Below are 17,184 nucleotides of genomic sequence, written 5' to 3'. Positions count from 1 at the left end.
CAGAATAGACGCTCGGACAATGTAGATTTGGAATCAACGTGAACTCCATCACTATGTCAAATACAAGCACTGGCACGGATGCTGTGCAACGTCTTAAGTGGACTGGGAGTGGCACGACGATCAACGACTGGGTTGCTATATATAGTATGCCTTGAATTGCAAGGGCATTTCAAGCCTCCAGCTTCGGGCGGCCTGGTGGCGTGTGGGGGAAGAGAGGGGAAGCGCTCGGCTCGGCATCATTCGGGACTCGGCGAAACAGTCGACATTCATTCTACCACAGCCGCACAGTTAGCGCTCGTGCACCGCCATTCCAGTACGTTTTCAAAATTTTCGCGCCACTTTTTGTCAAAGTCTCGAACACGATTAATCGAAGCGGTCTAATCGATTAAGCCGATTAAATGAGAGGTGGACATCGATGAAGATTAATTGTTTTGCGGGATACATTTAATCGATTAATCGATTAATCATTCACCGATATTAACAACCCTAAATGCGAGGCCAGGCTAGATTTATACAACTCGTTCATCACTGTTAGTCTCCGAAATCGAGCGGCTGTGATATAGGCGGTTTGGCGAACGGCAGAAACTAAAGGGCTACCCAGGGAAGCATTTGCCAATGAGCCGGCACACTCGTTCAAAGGCAAACCTTCGTGCCCAGGCACCCAAATTAAACGAAGGAAACGCAAATGAGACGGAGCCAATATATATATATATATATATATATATATATATATATATATATATATATATATATATATATATATATATATATATATATATATATATATATATATAATGCTTGCAAAAATTTCGAGTCACTACACGTTGTAAGCGATGAACACAGACTCTCAGAGAGAGTGAGTCGGTGATAATATAGCTTCTGATGAATGAGAGGGGTTCAATCTGCGCAGTGCTAAAACTAAAGCTAACAATTCTGTTAGATAGATGGGAGTAAAAGCAGGAAGTCTAATCGAATAGGATCGATCTAGTGAATGAGAAAAAATTCATATAGTACCTGTCTTTTTCGCTGCTCTGTGAGGCATTTGTGGCTATCATAGCGTTGGTCTGAATTTATGCCTGAAGTTATCATCCAGTACGCCATTGAGAATTCGTGAAGATAAACATTTTGCATTATTTGGGTAGAGGTCATTGAAAATAATTTCTGAAGAGACAGTAGTAGAATTTGCTGGAATTATAGCGTTTAACATTCAAAAACTCGAGTAGTGCCTGCGCAGAAACCCCTCGTGGCGCATCAAAACGGGGCCAATTGACATTGAAAATGAAGTGGACTGACTAATAAACGCTGTCTGGGGCCTTCTAAAATGGGATTCACGCAGTCGCAGAATGGTTCGGACTGTTAGTTGTCGAAACCTAGCCTGTACGTGGAAATTCGCGCTTCCAAGTATACAGTACAGCGTTCGCTACGAATTTGAGGAGAACAGGGCAAATGCGGCGCGCATCCCGCTCAATTAGAACAAGGGGGCGAATTTTATAAGCGGCACCACCAGAGAACCGAACACATCCAAATTCTAATATTGGCCTGACATATACATGCTGTGCGGCGCATTCACTCATGTGCCTCTTCTTCCGGGAACATGGTATATGCTAACTGCCAATATGCAGCACTCTTTAAACTAATGATTAATGTGCAGATACCCGGTTATCATTGTTCGCCACTTGGGCGCCGTTACAATGACGTCGTTTCTGCTTTGTTGTTTTTCTTCGACGAGGCGTGTTTGGTAGTGCACGCAATGCTGCGGATGCTCCTTGAGCATATCTACGAACGTGGTTTAAAGCTGTGTAAGCCTGAGGAGGAAGAAATTATAATTTTTGTCGCATCCGAAGAAAGTTCTTCAAGAAGACAACACAACGAACTCTACATAAGGCGAATATCATTGTGGCTTGCTAGCACTGACTTACCTCTTACGCCAACAACAACAACAACAACAACAACAACAACAACAACAACAACAACAACAACAACAACAACAACAACAACAACAACAACGAGACGTTATTAAGTGCCGACTCTATAGTCCGAGTCGTCTGAAGCACAGATACTAAAGACAATGCCTGAAGGGTAATTTGGCGGCAGCACAGCCAGCTATGAAAACGAGAATGAAAAGTGCAATTTTAAGAATCGGAAAGAGCTAGGACAGGATGGGTTAGTGAACAAGCGCAAGCTGGTATAATATTCTAGCTGAAATTTGAAGAAGAAAAAAGTGCATTTGGACAGGGTACCGAATGTCTGTTTCACAGATAAGCGGAATGAACATCAAGGTTAAAGGAAACGTAAATCCAAGGACGAAAAAGAAATTCAAATGAAATGATCAGGAACTTCCAAGTTAATGGAAAGCATTCTGGGAAACTTTTGTCCTGCAGTGGTTTTTCAATGTGAGCGATGACAAAACTATGACGATGAATATGCTAATGCTGGTGGCGAGGGTGATAAATGATAGCGTTCCTCCGATGCCTTGGCCAAAACTGGGGCTTCTAATCGCTAAGGATAAATAGATAAAAGAGCAAAAGATACCAACTGCTGTGCAATCGTAACAAAGAGAGGCGTATGTGCATATTATTTTATACTCAAAGTGAGGTGAGCGTTGTATACATACGATTGACGAACGTTTGCAGGACTCGGCCAAGATATTCCGGTGTTAAGTTAAAGTATCATAGAGGATCAACCCTACTATATCCCGGCAGTGACGTAGGATTTGATACATCTTTTTTCTCATTCTTTCGTGGTATTTATTAGAGTTTCTGAACTGACATAGGTACAATTATTGTAACCTGATAAACAAGCTGTTGAAATTCACAATGACGGACGCAACGAAGCAATAATACTATATGACTAGATATGTAAACTACTGGTTTTCACATTGTTGGCACTACAGCACACACTCAAGAGCCACCACCAAACACGCTGTTCAGATTTCCAGGAAGTTGTTTAACATGTACACTTTTCACTAGAAAGGTTGCAAGGATAAGCACATCATCAAGATGGGGTACCAGTCCGGTGTGAAATTACATTCATCATAAACGTATTTTAGGTGAATAGCAAAGAGCCATTCGAGCGAAATACATTCTTGAAGATATGATTGGTTCTGCGTCATGGTCCAGCATACGCGTCTTTCAAAAACCTCTGCATTTCCATAAGAAAAACACATAAAACGGTACATCATCACTAGAAGTTCGCAACTGTAATTGCACAGTATGAGAATTGATATTTAAGTTCTTTTTTTTTTATTCGCCGAAGTATATTCAAGAACAGGAAGTCTTCTTTGCGGTTAATAAATCAGTGTTCGATACGGTCCCCGATACGTCACGCAGACGGCAGCTAAGAGAAGAAAGGAAAATAGCTTTTATTTGCAACCACATTCTCACCACCAAGGTTCCAGTAGGAAGTTTATAAAAGACTGCTATCGAGTAAGGAGAATATAAACTTCAATAACTCGCTGCAGAAAATCGTGACCTGGAAGACCAAGGTTATTAACTTATGCATAATACGATTCTGCGTTGAAAAGAATGCAAATAACTGCGCCGGACATATGGGAACGGGCGACAAATAAGTAAGTAAAATGCTGCGCCGTGGAATTAGCTAAGTATTCTCGCTTTTAACACGAAAGTGTTTTATGCCGGGGTCCACCAAGACTTCACTGACGTATTTCCGTCACATACGTCAGCTTACAATGTACACGAACATAATACAAAGAAAGAAACCAGAAGAAAAAGTTCCACAAACATGCAAAATCTGGAAATCGAACCCACGACCTCTCGGTCCGCGACGATAGATCGCCGAGCGTTTAACCCATTGCGCCACAAACGCATTTGCAGAGAGCTACACAGACGCGCCTTATATATCTAACACTCCTCCGTGTACCCGCGCTCTTGCTCGGGGCGGTGCCGCCGCCTACGAGCAGAAAAGAGAAGTACTGCATTATGACACTAACGCGCACCGACAGTGAACGCTTCGGTGGTCTCAGCACTACGACGCCTCGATGCCAGCATTCGAAGGGACGCTGGCATCAAGAAGCACTACCAACGCCAGGTGGCGTTCACCGTACTCAGCACAGGCAAAGGCAAAGGAGATAAGGAGGCAAGGAGATAAGGAGATACAAAGGCAAAGGAGATAAGGATAAGACGAGCTCGTACAGGCCAGTTACAGTAACGTCGGTGATATATAGAATGGCAATGCAAGCCATAAAAGTAGAACTGTCGAAGTGGGTGGAGGAAAACGGTGTATTGGGGGAACTAAAGAATGGGTTCAGGCCAGGCAGACGCTTAGAAGACAATATGTTTGTACTACCTCAGTGCATAGAGATTTCAGTAGCTCAGAAAAGACCTTTATGGGTAGCATTTCTAGATATTAAAGGAGCTTATGACAACGTAGACAGGGAATTGTTGTGGGATATTCTTCAATACGAAGGCATAGATGACGATTTCGTGGAGCTGCTGAGGGAGATATATCGAGACAACCAAGTACAAGTGGCATGGGAAGGTCGAAAAGGAAATGAAATGGTGGGAATTCACCAAGGATTGAAGCAAGGATGCCCTCTGTCACCATTGTTGTTCACGCTTTACGTCAAGGGCATAGAAAGACGACTGGAAAACAGCGAATTAGGTTTTGATTTATCCTACATGCGTAATGGACAAATGGTGCAACAGAAGATCCCTGGATTGATGTACGCAGACGACATTGTGCTACTAGCGGACAATAAAAAGATTTACAGATACTTGCGAATATCTGTGGGAACGCAGCGACAAATCTAGGCCTTAAGTTTAGCACAGAGAAATCAGGGATTATGATCTTTATTGAACACACGAGTAACTTCGTGGTGTCAATTCAACAGCAAGTAATACCCATAGTGAAGCAATATAAGTACCTCGGCGTACACATAAACGAAGGAAAGAATTACTCAAGCAACCACCAAGATAATCTGAAAATAAAGGGGAAGCGGAATGCAGCATTAATGAAACACAGAGCACCGTGGGGCCACAATAAGTATGAGGTGGTGCGTGGAATCTGGAAAGGAGTAATGGTGCCAGCGCTAACATTCGCAAATGCCATTATATGCTTAAAATCGGATATATTGGCGGGTTTAGAAGTTAACCAAAGATCAGTAGGCCGGTTGGCTTTGGGAGCACACGGTAATACGACAAATGAGGCAGTGCATGGAGACATGGGTTGGGCCTCTTTTGAAGTCAGAGAAGCACAAAGCAAAATTAGTTTTGAAGAAAGGCTCAGGAACATGGATGAAAATAAATGGGCGGCTAAAGTGCACAAGTATCTCTACATGAAAAGCGTGGACACAGAATGGAGGAAGAGGTCAAGGAAGTTGGCAACCAAGTACAGGATAATCGAAACTGTAAATAGACAACCAGGGGTCATCAGAAAGAAAGTGAGAGAAATAGAGACCGTGAATTGGATGCAAAGAATGGAAACGAAAAGGACAATGGAGATTTACAAGAATGAGAAGAAAGAAATTAGAAGGGAAAATCTGTACGATAACACAAAGGGCAGTGCCTTGCTATTTGAGGCTCGAGCCGGTTGCCTAAGGACGAAAACATATCGGAACAAATATTCGGAACTAGATGAGACATGTGTATGCTGCAGTAAAGATCCAGAGACCACTCAGCACATCCTAATGGAATGCGACGGGATCCACCCAGCGAGAACCGTAGGTAACGTGCAACTCCCAGAAGCGCTTGGGTTTAAAGTGGAAGGAAACATAAACAGATCAGCCGTAGAGATCAGCAAGAGACGATTAGAGTACTGGTGGAAAAAAAGCAGGGAAAAGATGGATACGACCTGATCTCTTAAAATCATAGGCAGCGGTACAAGCTAAATTTTTGAAAAAGGTATACAAAAATGCGAGATAAAGAACATGTGTAGTATACCTGATTAAATCAAGCAGGCTAGGTGACTATTCGTCGCCACCCCGTTTCAAAGGGGATGCCAATAAATCATCATCATCATCACAGCGGAGCGTGGCCTCCGCAATTAGCTCTGAAAATGTTTCTGAAGTTGATCGCGGAGGCTGCAATTACGACGCGCTGTACGCGCTGATTTGACTCGGTGACGATTCAGTTACGTGCTTTGTCTTGCGCGTTGTATTAGTGTGTCAGTTACGTGCTTCGTCTTTCGCGTTGTGCTAGCGTGTGCAGCGTAGTGCAGCTTCCATATGCACGACGGTTGCTCATGGTCATCGACGTTGGTAGTCGTGATGGAGGAGACGTGCCACCAGGCGTCAGCGTGGGTGCATCAACGCCTAAGGGCGCTTTAGCCACAAAACACCAATAGACATTATATATCAATGTGCAATAAACATTACACTACTTCTGTGAAGACACGTTTCACTTTCGTGTTCTATACCGATTCCTATATAAGAGGGATCAACCACATTTTTTGGCATCTTTCGTTTCCAACATTGCTTCTTTTTTTTCTTTTATAATTCCTAATGTATTTTCTGATCCTATGTTTCTTCCTGCCTCGTAATTTTTGACCTAAACCCTTTTCATTGGCTACAACAGTGCCGATCGACGAGACACAGAGGCAAGGAAGGCGACGGAGCATTGGGCGAATCCATCGCGTAAAGTTGAGCATCATAATCATCATTATCATCATCGTCGTCGTCGTCATCACGGCCATCATAATTATTACTACATTATCACCTACATCCCCAATCACCATGATTAACGGAAAAAGAAGTATGAGGGACGAAAGCGTGGCAAAACGTTGCTTGTATAGATGCACCACTATAGTAAGCAGCAAAATTTGGTGCGCGACTGAAAAACGGCTTTTGGTAATACTTACAGTACAGTGTGCCAGCGGTGACGTGAATTAGGAAATCTGAAAAGGGAATCCGCGGTAGACTTATTAGCTTTAAAATGATGTTGCGTTGAACCAGAGTTAAATGATGGGACGAAAAGATGTAAACACGCGCGGAATGCGCTAGGAATACGACAGCTGAACCCTTTATAGCGCCTCTCCTGTGCGATTCTCTCGAATTTACTCCCTTTAAAGACTAACCACTGCTCACGACCCGTTAATAATGGCGCTTTCGTACGAAGCGCTACGAAATGTGCTAATGACTTACAAGTGAGCTCACATAAGGTTGAAGTTCTCGTCTGCTCGCTCCATTTAGGTTGTGGTGTGTGTGTGTGTGTGTGTGTGTGTGTGTGTGTGTGTGTGTGTGTGTGTGTGTGTGTGTGTGTGTGTGTGTGCGTGCGTGTGCGTGCGTGCGTGCGTGCGTGCGTGTGTGTGTGTGTGTGTGTGTGTGTTTTTATTTAAGGTCTTGCGAACATTTTATAATCTATTCGAATTTTTTTTTCGGTTTCGGAAAGTAAACGTCGTTAAGAGTCCAGGGGCTGAATTCATAAAGCTGGCTGCCCAATTCTTAAGTGCTGTTTGCCACGGCCGGGCTGTTCGGCCAATATTATGTCCGACAACACGATTTTCGGGCATCATTCAACATCACCGCACGTTCAAGTGCAGAAACAATGCATGTTAGAAAATCTTGATAGCTCACCCGAACAGTCTTATTGTAAAACTTTTCTTCCAATTCTTCTTTTTTTATTTAATGGGAGTCCTGAACTTTTGCTATCAAGCGCTCCACACACTTACAGTTCTGTCGAAGGTTCGATTGAAACACGAAAGTCAGGTCATCATCATCATCATCATCATCATCATCATCATCATCGTCATCAGCCTATATTTATGTCCACTGCAGGATGAAGGTGAGCTCCAATTACCCCTGTCTTGCGCTAGCTGATTCCAACTTGCGCCTGCAAATTTCTTAACTTCATCACCCCACCTAGCCACTGCAAATTAGGAGTACCTATACTATAAGCAATTCAGTAGCGAGTACTATATACGAGAGTACTATATATTACTACGCGAGGCAAGTGATGCACCAACGTCAAAAAAAAAAAAAAAAACAAGAAAGAAAAGAAAACAAATGAAATAAAATCGAGCGCGCAATCTTACTAACCGCTGGCTGCCCATTTTGGTCCACACGTGCACAAACCGTCTGTCAACGATCATTCGACCGATCGCAGACTGCATCAAGAGACGGCAACCTGTCAGCCTGGCGAGACTGTATTCGAATCTGACGAGAACAACCCATAGGCAACCCACGGGGCTGAAATAAAACGAATAAACAGGTCTTTTTTTTTTTTTTTTTAATATCCCCGTCCATTCCCAGCGCATCAGAGCGCCCATCAGAGCCCACGCATACACTGCAGAAGTCCGGCAACCGGCCCAGCTATATAGCTTCGGACGACCAGCACGGACGAAAGGTGCTGCTTCGAGTCATTCAATTGCCAGGCTCTTCGAGTGAATGCCAAGGGGGCCCTTGTCTCACGGCCACGGCGCATCCCTTCAAGAAAGAAAAGCGAACCACACACTGTCCAGCGATGCTCCTCAAACAAGACTCTCTCTCTCTGCGGCTGTCGATTCTTTCTATAGACGCGCCATCGTGAAGCCGCTCCATTTTCTCCTTGGCGGAAGACGCGTGCTACGGGATGCGTAAGAAGGACGTGGCACAGCTTGCCTGCGAGGATGTGTATACGTATATGTATATAGAAAGTGGGCAGTAATGCTACACTCCTCTCAGCCGATCGAGCAGCAGAGCTGCCCGTTATGTGCTCCGTCTCATCAACTCCGTACGTGCAGTACAGCCAGCGCTATCCTGTCAGCCAATGAGAAAGGAGAACCACAGCTGCTTGCTGCTTCTTTCGTAAATTACTACGGCCGAATTCAAAAAGCTGCGTAAGTGCGTTTTGCCATTGGTCAGCCGCTTCGCTAATGATATGTCCAGCGTCAGGATTGGCTGGAATTTGCGCTTACGAACAATCTCAGCGAACAATCTTTTTTCCTCTTTTTTTTTTTTTTTTTTTTTTGTGCCGGTCCTTTCGTTTTCTATTGCTGAAGTGAAAATAAATGTAGGAGTCACCATCGCCGTACGATGGAAGTCATTTCGCTTTGTAATTATTTAAAATTAAATAACTGATTCATTTATTTCCATTATTGAATAGAATTATGGCACAATGGCCTCAGTTTGACAGGATGACGAGAGAGAGAACGTATACCTTTCACATCCGGCGGTCCACTACGGCCGAACTCGCAAACTCCTACAAGGAGATGATCATACCCCATCCCTGCCCCCCCCGCTTGCTTTTTCCCGGAGGTGTTCCAGTCTTGTAAAGAAGTATAATACGATGGTTCGATGCTGGGCTCTTTTGCCTTGCAGGTCAACAAAGTCCCATAGCAGATGGTTGGGCTGACGGTCAGCCAGCAGAGCATATATATCGCGGTGAAATTGTGGCGCGCAGTTTTCCTTCCCAAGGCTAAGAGAAAAGGAGCAGCAGTCGCTTCTAATCTGTGCTACAATGTATGATATGCTTAATTGGTTTTTTTTTTTTTTTCTTAGCAGCATCGCAAGTTGGTTTGCGCAACAAACGCGTATACGAGTATACGAGTATTCCGCGATTCTTGCATTCCAACGGTTTCGTACGTGCACGGGAGGATCAGCGGTGAACGTCGGAATAACCTTTCCTGGTCCTCGTTCCCGAACTGTCCTTGTCTTTTCGCGGCCTGTTGTGTAGCTTTGACTGCACTGCACGGAATTCGGTGAGAACGAGTACAGGTGTCCGCGGGACGAGAACCACCCCCAGTTATACAGACAGGCTGCAGCGTGACCCCTGCAGCGACGATGCGCTCTGGCTGATGCCGCAGAGGAGGCTACGGGCTCTCGAGGGAAGGCCAGTGCGTTATAAGCACTGCGCCGTCACAAGGGCGGCGTCCCCAAAAGCAGCCGAGCGCGATCGAGTCGCCCAAAGCGCCGCAGTGGCGGCGAGCAGGAAAAGCGACGAAACCGTATATACTCGCGGGCCCTTCAGCGACAGCCGAAACAAGGCACCCCCAATGCAATTCGGCTGGCCCTTGCTGCCCCTGCTTCGCGGTGTGCACGGGCCGGCATGCCAATCAAAGCGTCGCCCAATCCTTTTGCACGGGAAAACGGGCGGCCACGCTCGTCGACACGACGGCGGCGGCGAGCGCTTTTTCCTCGACCTTGGTTTCGAGCCGCCGCTGCAGGAACAGGACGACGCGTTTTTTTGATGCGCGGTGTCGGGGATGCGTATAGAAAAAGGATCGCCTGGCGTGTATACGCGTTCTGTTCGACAAGCGCCGTCTCCGAGGTCCAGCGCAGGTCGTGCACCTGTATTATAGGCGGGGCTTCGGCACCCCGTGAGATGCTCCTTTGACGCGGCAGAATTCGCGCGCTTGCGAACGAGGGACGCTGAAACGAAGGTTTTGCAGCGGAGGACCCCAAGAGCGGGGATTCTTTTTTTGTTTTGTTTTGTGTCGCGTCACCCCTTCACAGCGCAACCGTTGCTGAAGACTTCCTGGACGCGAGTTTCATATACTAACGGTGCTGTTTTTGTACCATGAACTCAAAGTCATCTTTTGCATTTTCGCAATAGGGCAATAAGCCGGGGGGGTGCAGGTGTCCCACCAACATGTGGACTGCCAAAGCAAAAGAAAACTATTCACCGACCCTACACGCATGTACGCACGAGCCCGTGTTTTCAAAGGCGCCGCACGACAAACATGTAGCGTACGCTTCTCAAGCTCCTTTCGTGCCCGAGTGTCTCTTCTTTAAGGGCATCCGTCTTTCAGTACTTCAAGGAGAAGTTGTCACCCACCCCAAGGCGGCCTGCTCTCTTCAAAAGATTACATCACACAAATATAAATACGGGCGCCGTATGACGCTCATTTACCTGGATGATGTTATGAAAGAGAAAGCAGATGTGAAATGAGAAGTTAATTCACGCACCAGTCTTGAAAAGGCCGAATGCATCCCCCGGTACACTTGCTGAAAACGCCTGCACGATGCACTGCATTGGAGTTGCAGTATAAAAATTTGGGAGCGTATACAGTAACGTTACTTTTTAAACCCGTTTACCGCCATCTATCAGCGTTGGATGGGTCGGTGTAATTTGCTTCTGAGTGAGAGATGGAGAGGGAAGAGGACGAGTAAAGCCAGAGAGCTTAACCTTTAATTTTTACTCCCATACGCCCTTCTCTTCGGCTGGTCGCCATTAAGGTGTTAGCCGCGGCAGCAGTGCGGTGAACAAGACGATTAGTTTCTTTCTTTATATTTCACTGCAGAAACAACAAATTATACTCTTACCACGTTTGCTACGCTACGCGCACAGGATAAATGCCCCCCCTCCACCCCCTCTCCCACCTACCCTAGTCAAGCTCGTTTACTTCTTCGTAAAAGCCAGATGACAGGACACTTTAGGAGGAAGACGATGGATGGTGAATCTCGCCGATAACGGCAACAGCGGGGCGCGAGTCAATGACTAAGGACGAAAAGAGTAGATTTAATAAAACAAACGAATGATTCGAAATAAAATCGGTTCATACAGGCTGAACAATTCTTGCATTTACAAAGAATCGAGACGCATACAGTCATGGACAATTGAAATACAGGCAAGTTAGGACTGGTTAGAACGCGTTATGTTGTTTCTGCTTTCGCCTGATACGTGTGATATATCGGCATGATTTCGACTTGTAATACGCTTATCTGTGAGGCCTACAACACGTTTGGCGACCGGATAAATAGTGGTTCGAGATCAAACTTTCAAGTTATTACTTGCGAAAGATTGACTACATTGTAATTTCTTGTTCGCGTTTCATTTGTTCATTACGTCTCGATTCTTTGTATCCACAAGAATTGGGCTTGTTCGTTCGGTAGATTTGTAGGCATGTTCACTCGGCACGCAGCGACGTTTTCATGCTCCCTTGACAGGGTGTAACCCAATCGGCTGCATATTAATACTATATCTAGGCACAGCTTCGCGTCCTCTACTGCGACGCAATGCCTGGAATTCTCGTACGCCGGGCTCTCCAAAGTTAACTTCAGCGCGAGTTCAGCCTGTGTGCGGAGCTCTGTTTTTTTCTTAGCAGCGTCACCCGCGGGGCATGCAGCACGAAAAACGAGAAAGTAACAAGGCCGTCGGCCCGATTCGAACGCGACTTTACTACCGCGTTCGAAAATCCCTCCATGCCTTTCCAGCAGGACCAGCTGCTTCTCTGACATCTAAAATGAGCACGACCTGTTTGGCGAGGAGAAAGAAAAATACGAACTCACGCGGGAACTGTTTGCATAGTGCAGGTCGCCGACTGTTCACCATGCATGAATGGCTAAAGAAAACTTTCTTTTCGCCGTGTCTTACGTTTGCCTTCCTAGGAAAGTAAAAAAAAAAAAATTGCTTCAGCCGCAGGATTGGGTTCTGCGCGTCATTTCCTTGCGCTTTAGTCATTAATACAAGTCGGAGAACGGCATTCTTGATGCGAGTGATTGTCATCGTGCAAGATGGAGGAGAAGGCCCAGTGCTCAATGAACGTGCATGCGGAAAGGTCCTAACATGTCACGTGTCTGCACGCATTTATTTGACTTTTCTCCCTGATTATTTTGTTCTTTACATATGCCACACGGTAAGTCCACCGAATTAAATAAATATGCAACAAAAAAACTTTATAATCTCACCCTTGATCAGACTGTTACGCCCGGAACTCTATTCCGCAGCGCGGATATTGCCTGTGTACGCCTCGTGTATACCTTCGGCAGTGCTGCAAACGACTTGTGAGGTGGAGTATATAGTGTTCCTTTGAATGTCGTCCAAGAGCATACCTTGCACGATCTCTCTCTCTCTCTCTCTCTCTCTCTCTCTCTCTCTCTCTCTCTCTCTCTCTCCTTTTTCTTTTTTTGACAAGTGTATGAAAACACACTCAATTAACGCTGGCTTTAAGATATACTATATTTATGCATGATTCTTTCTCATGTTGTCCCTTCCGGAAGTTTCTTCGCTTTTCACCGTCCCAATGAGTCATCAGCAACATCATCGTGAATCCTAGCACTGGTCGCCTTGCCGCTGAAGACGCCTCAAATAGCAGAAGGCGAGGCGTTCTGTGAGATAAGAAGAACACTTTAATGAAATGCAGAAAATTCTGCCGACACTTATGTAACTGCCTACATGTCACTGTGCATGGGAATAAGAATCGGGGACAGAAACGCCCCAAAAAGGGCGAGAGAAAGGAGTATGGGAGAGAAAATATATTATGGCAAAGGTGACTGGGCACTTGCAGATATATGTATACACATAGCTTGCCAATTAAGTCAATGTATCGAATGAGTTTAAAAAAGAAAAACCTGAAGTCAATTGCTTTGAAGGACAAGTCGTAGTACTATATACCTAGTATTTATCCTAGCTATAGAGCTATAGTAAGAGAGAGAGGGGGGGAGAGAATTTAGTGATATTTGGAGAGGTTAGTCTAGCGATAGGCCTGGCATGCTACTCCACGTGAGACGGTGAGGGATAAAAGAGAGTAACAAAAAGAAAGCGTAGACACACACACACACACACACACACACACACACACACACACACACACACACACACACCACACACACACACACACACACACACACACACACACACACACACACACACACACACACACACACACACACACACACACACACACACACACACACACACACACACACACACACACACACACACACACACACACACACACACACACACACACACACACACACACAAAAGTTATCTACAGAATCTCATTGAGGCCTGTATCACGCTTGAAGGAATGCTACAAGCGCTTTAGTGGTGGAGCAGTCGAGATCCAGGACAGTGCCGCGATCCAATGCGACATGACACGCATGCAGCTGAAGTCGCGTGTCATGTCGCATCTTTGAAGCTCCTTACTGCGATAATTGGGCTGCGTTAGAAACAGTGGAACGCATCTTACTGGAATGCCCAGCTTACAGAGACGAAACGACTCGCCATTTCAGCAGTGGCACCATTTGCACGACTTTTTCGAAGGCAAGGACGACGAACCTGAACACCTCTTCCTAACGAAGCCTATCTCTTTCCAGTATAAATACGTGGGAAATTTTCAACCCACAGAAATAGCACTGACCACTCCACACACTCTGTGGTGCCTAAACTAGACGAGAATGTCAAACTAAAGCCTGGGACGAACTACTCTACCACGCGCGTACACTATCAGCGCCTATACGTGTAATAGTAATCGTTCTTTGGTCTGAAGTACTGACCTCTTCTTTCTTCTTTTATTAGTGCAGAAACAGGCACATTCGCGCACCTTTTTGGGGGAAGTTCGCGTTACGTACGTATCTTACGTGCGGAGGCCGACGGACAGTAATCGCTGCCGAAGGCATCTTCGGGCATTAGTACGCGTGCCGTAACAACCGCGCAAATAAAAGCCGCCCAGTGCGTTACACCTTGCTCCGATACGCCGCACAGGGAACGCGTTCGACGAAGGAGACTTATTACATAAGAAACGGTTCGCTCGCTACCACGCCGCAGTCGACTATAAAGGGCCTCATTTTACGGCGCGCGCCCATGGTTTTTACGTCCACACACCCCGCGCATACCGCATACTTCAGCGTCTGCCCTCGGGCCGTTTAAACGGAGTTGCGGGGCCGCGGCTGTGAGGGCGGGACTGTTGCGAACACGAGAACGGAGCGCGTCTTGCAGTGAACAAATTGCGACCGAACATGCTCGGTCAACGGCTCCTGTATTGAAGAAAAGAATAACATCGACAGTGTATAGACCGATGACGAAGAAGCCTCGGTAGCCCCGTCGAGGGTCGCTGGCTAAATTTCGAGGAAGTCATGGAAGCGTCGTCTGCTTCGGCGCACCAAGTGCGCCCCTACTCTAGCAGACGACGTCCATAGCGGCTTCGGCGGCGGTCACGAGTCAAGCCGTGCCGAGCGAGAGAAAGCGCGCGAAAGCTCGGCGGCTTCTCGCTGGCGGCGAGGATAAAAGTAGGTTGCGAGCGGCCGGCCGGCGGCCAGTGCTTGCACATTCACTGGCTCGCTCACTCGCGCGGCTATGTATACGGACGAGGAATCTCCCACCGATCGAGAAGAAGCCGTTTCTCCGACGCCCATCTTTGGAAAGGTGCTCCCGACGCGAAGGGGAGAGGTGCCCGTGGGCCGTGGAGGGCTAGCCGGTCTCAACCACGTTCGAGTAGCCACAGTTGCGGCTCTTGGGAGCGCTTCACTGCGCTTGGTCGGGAGAGAAAGCGACAGTGCTTGGCGGCCCGACGAAGGCGCCCTTTCGCTCGCTGGGGTCGCACTACAAAGGGCAATTAAACGCCGGGTATTCCTCGCCTCGGTCGGGGCGAATACGCGTGTGTGCGTTTCGGGCTGAACAGAAGCGGCGGGGCGGGAAAAGGCCGAGGGTCGGCGTTTCTCGCGCGCGCAGCGTAGCACACGCGGATGGTCTTCGTCTCGTGAAGCGAGTACGTACACAAGGTCGGGAGGGAAAGCCTCATTGCCGCCCTTAATAAAGGGTGTTGGTGGCAAGAACAGAAACCGCGAGTGAGGTCAATGGCCGCCGTATTTTGCTGCGTAATGGCACCCCGATCCGTCAGGATAACCTGCAGGGTACACTCGAGTCGCTCAGTGCTGGTTAGCAAAATGACCTGCGCTAAACACCTCTAAACAGTAGCTGCGCTAAAGAGCGGTCTCTGTCTAAACCGGTGAAGTCAGCTCCAAGACAAAAGAGTGTCTTTAAGAACTCAAACTAGGGTGCTTGCGGTTCCAGGGCAGCCATGGCTTCTGTTCAGATTTTTTTTTTTTTTCTTGCGCCCTGAATGCTTATAATAAGCGAGGAGAGTAAGACATAACAATGTAAAGCTGGCGTAGAGCTATGCCTTCTGCGTCTCGGGAAAAGGCTGAAATATATTTAACCGTGCTTTCAGTGAAAGGAGTAAACAACAGAGCTTTGGCACCGGCAGTGGGAGGAGCACACCAGTGTCCCAGTGAACGGGTCCTGCCTCTGTTTCCTGCGCTCTTTTCTAACACTGCGTTGGTTAAGCTATCAGCGAAATGAATAGCTCGTTCCTATCTATGCTCGAGAGAGAACGTGTTTTGTTTTCCTAGCGAACTAAAACAAACGCCTCCTTGGGAACGTACATATACGACACCCAAGTCGTCCGTTATTTGCGGGTTTCGAACAAAAGATGGCCATTTTCCGCTTCACTGCACGCAGAAGAGATGCCACGGTAGAGTTTCCATAAACCCAGTTTCTTGGTTCCCCAGAGCATGTCCAGCGTGTTAGGTACTTCAGATTGTGGCCCTCGCGTTGGCCATGCAAATCACTGAACGCAGAATTTTATCTATAGACTTCGCATTTTCACGCACACGGGCATTGCGTACCGCTCCAACTTCATGAACACCGCGCCCGTCCGCAGATAAACACAGCAAGGGTACGCCGCGGTCTCGCTTTCTGCTCTATCCAGTGGCCGTACAGCGAAGAACTATTGTTTCAAGGCGGCAGGGTTGTTGAGAGGCGAAAGGCTCAACCGGGATTGTCGTTATCGCGGACCCACCACGCTGACCTGCTCCGGGTCTAATTGCCTTCGTTCTGACGCATTTTCTTTTGTCCCCCGCTCTTTTACTCACGCATTCGCCTGCTAAAATAGCGTGCGTCGGCAAACGTTCTTGGCATTGGCCGGTCGAGTGTAAGTCGACCCAGAAGAGCTAGACAACGTCGCTGAGTGGCAGCGAGGTCAACGTTCCTTGAAGCGGTGGCCCGTATATACTGAGCGGGGCAAGCTTTCACTTACGGCAGCCCAGAGAGAAAAATCATTTATTCAGATCGATGTCCATGATCAACACATCGCTCTCGGCGGTCTATACAGCTGCACTGACAGGCGCTAGTTATAGAGCCCACTACGCTCTTTTAAGCAACCGTCTGATTGCGGCTTACAGGTGCCTCCACGCCTCGATCCATGCCTTTGATCAGGCAATTATCTATATATGGGCATGGTTGACAGCAGGCTCCTACCGTTTAGAAGTGAGCGTCGACTGCGTGGTTGCGCGTACAAGCGGGCATTGCTTGGCAGGCCGAGTCTGTAGCAATCTAGCTTTCGGCTTGCGGCTCCCCCCACCAGTTGCGGTTACAGCACATTCACTCCCACAACAGTGGCTTGCCGTGGTCGAATAAATTAAGCCTAAGCAACGATACCAATTACGTCATGCCGAAGACGTCTATGAATGCATTGCACAAGTTCATGACCAGTGATTATGTAAGTGCTGGGGTTGTTATATCCTGCCCC

Source organism: Dermacentor silvarum, chromosome 4 (assembly GCF_013339745.2).
Source record: "Dermacentor silvarum isolate Dsil-2018 chromosome 4, BIME_Dsil_1.4, whole genome shotgun sequence".
Classification (NCBI taxonomy): domain Eukaryota; kingdom Metazoa; phylum Arthropoda; class Arachnida; order Ixodida; family Ixodidae; genus Dermacentor; species Dermacentor silvarum.
This window is presented reverse-complemented; position numbering follows the sequence as displayed.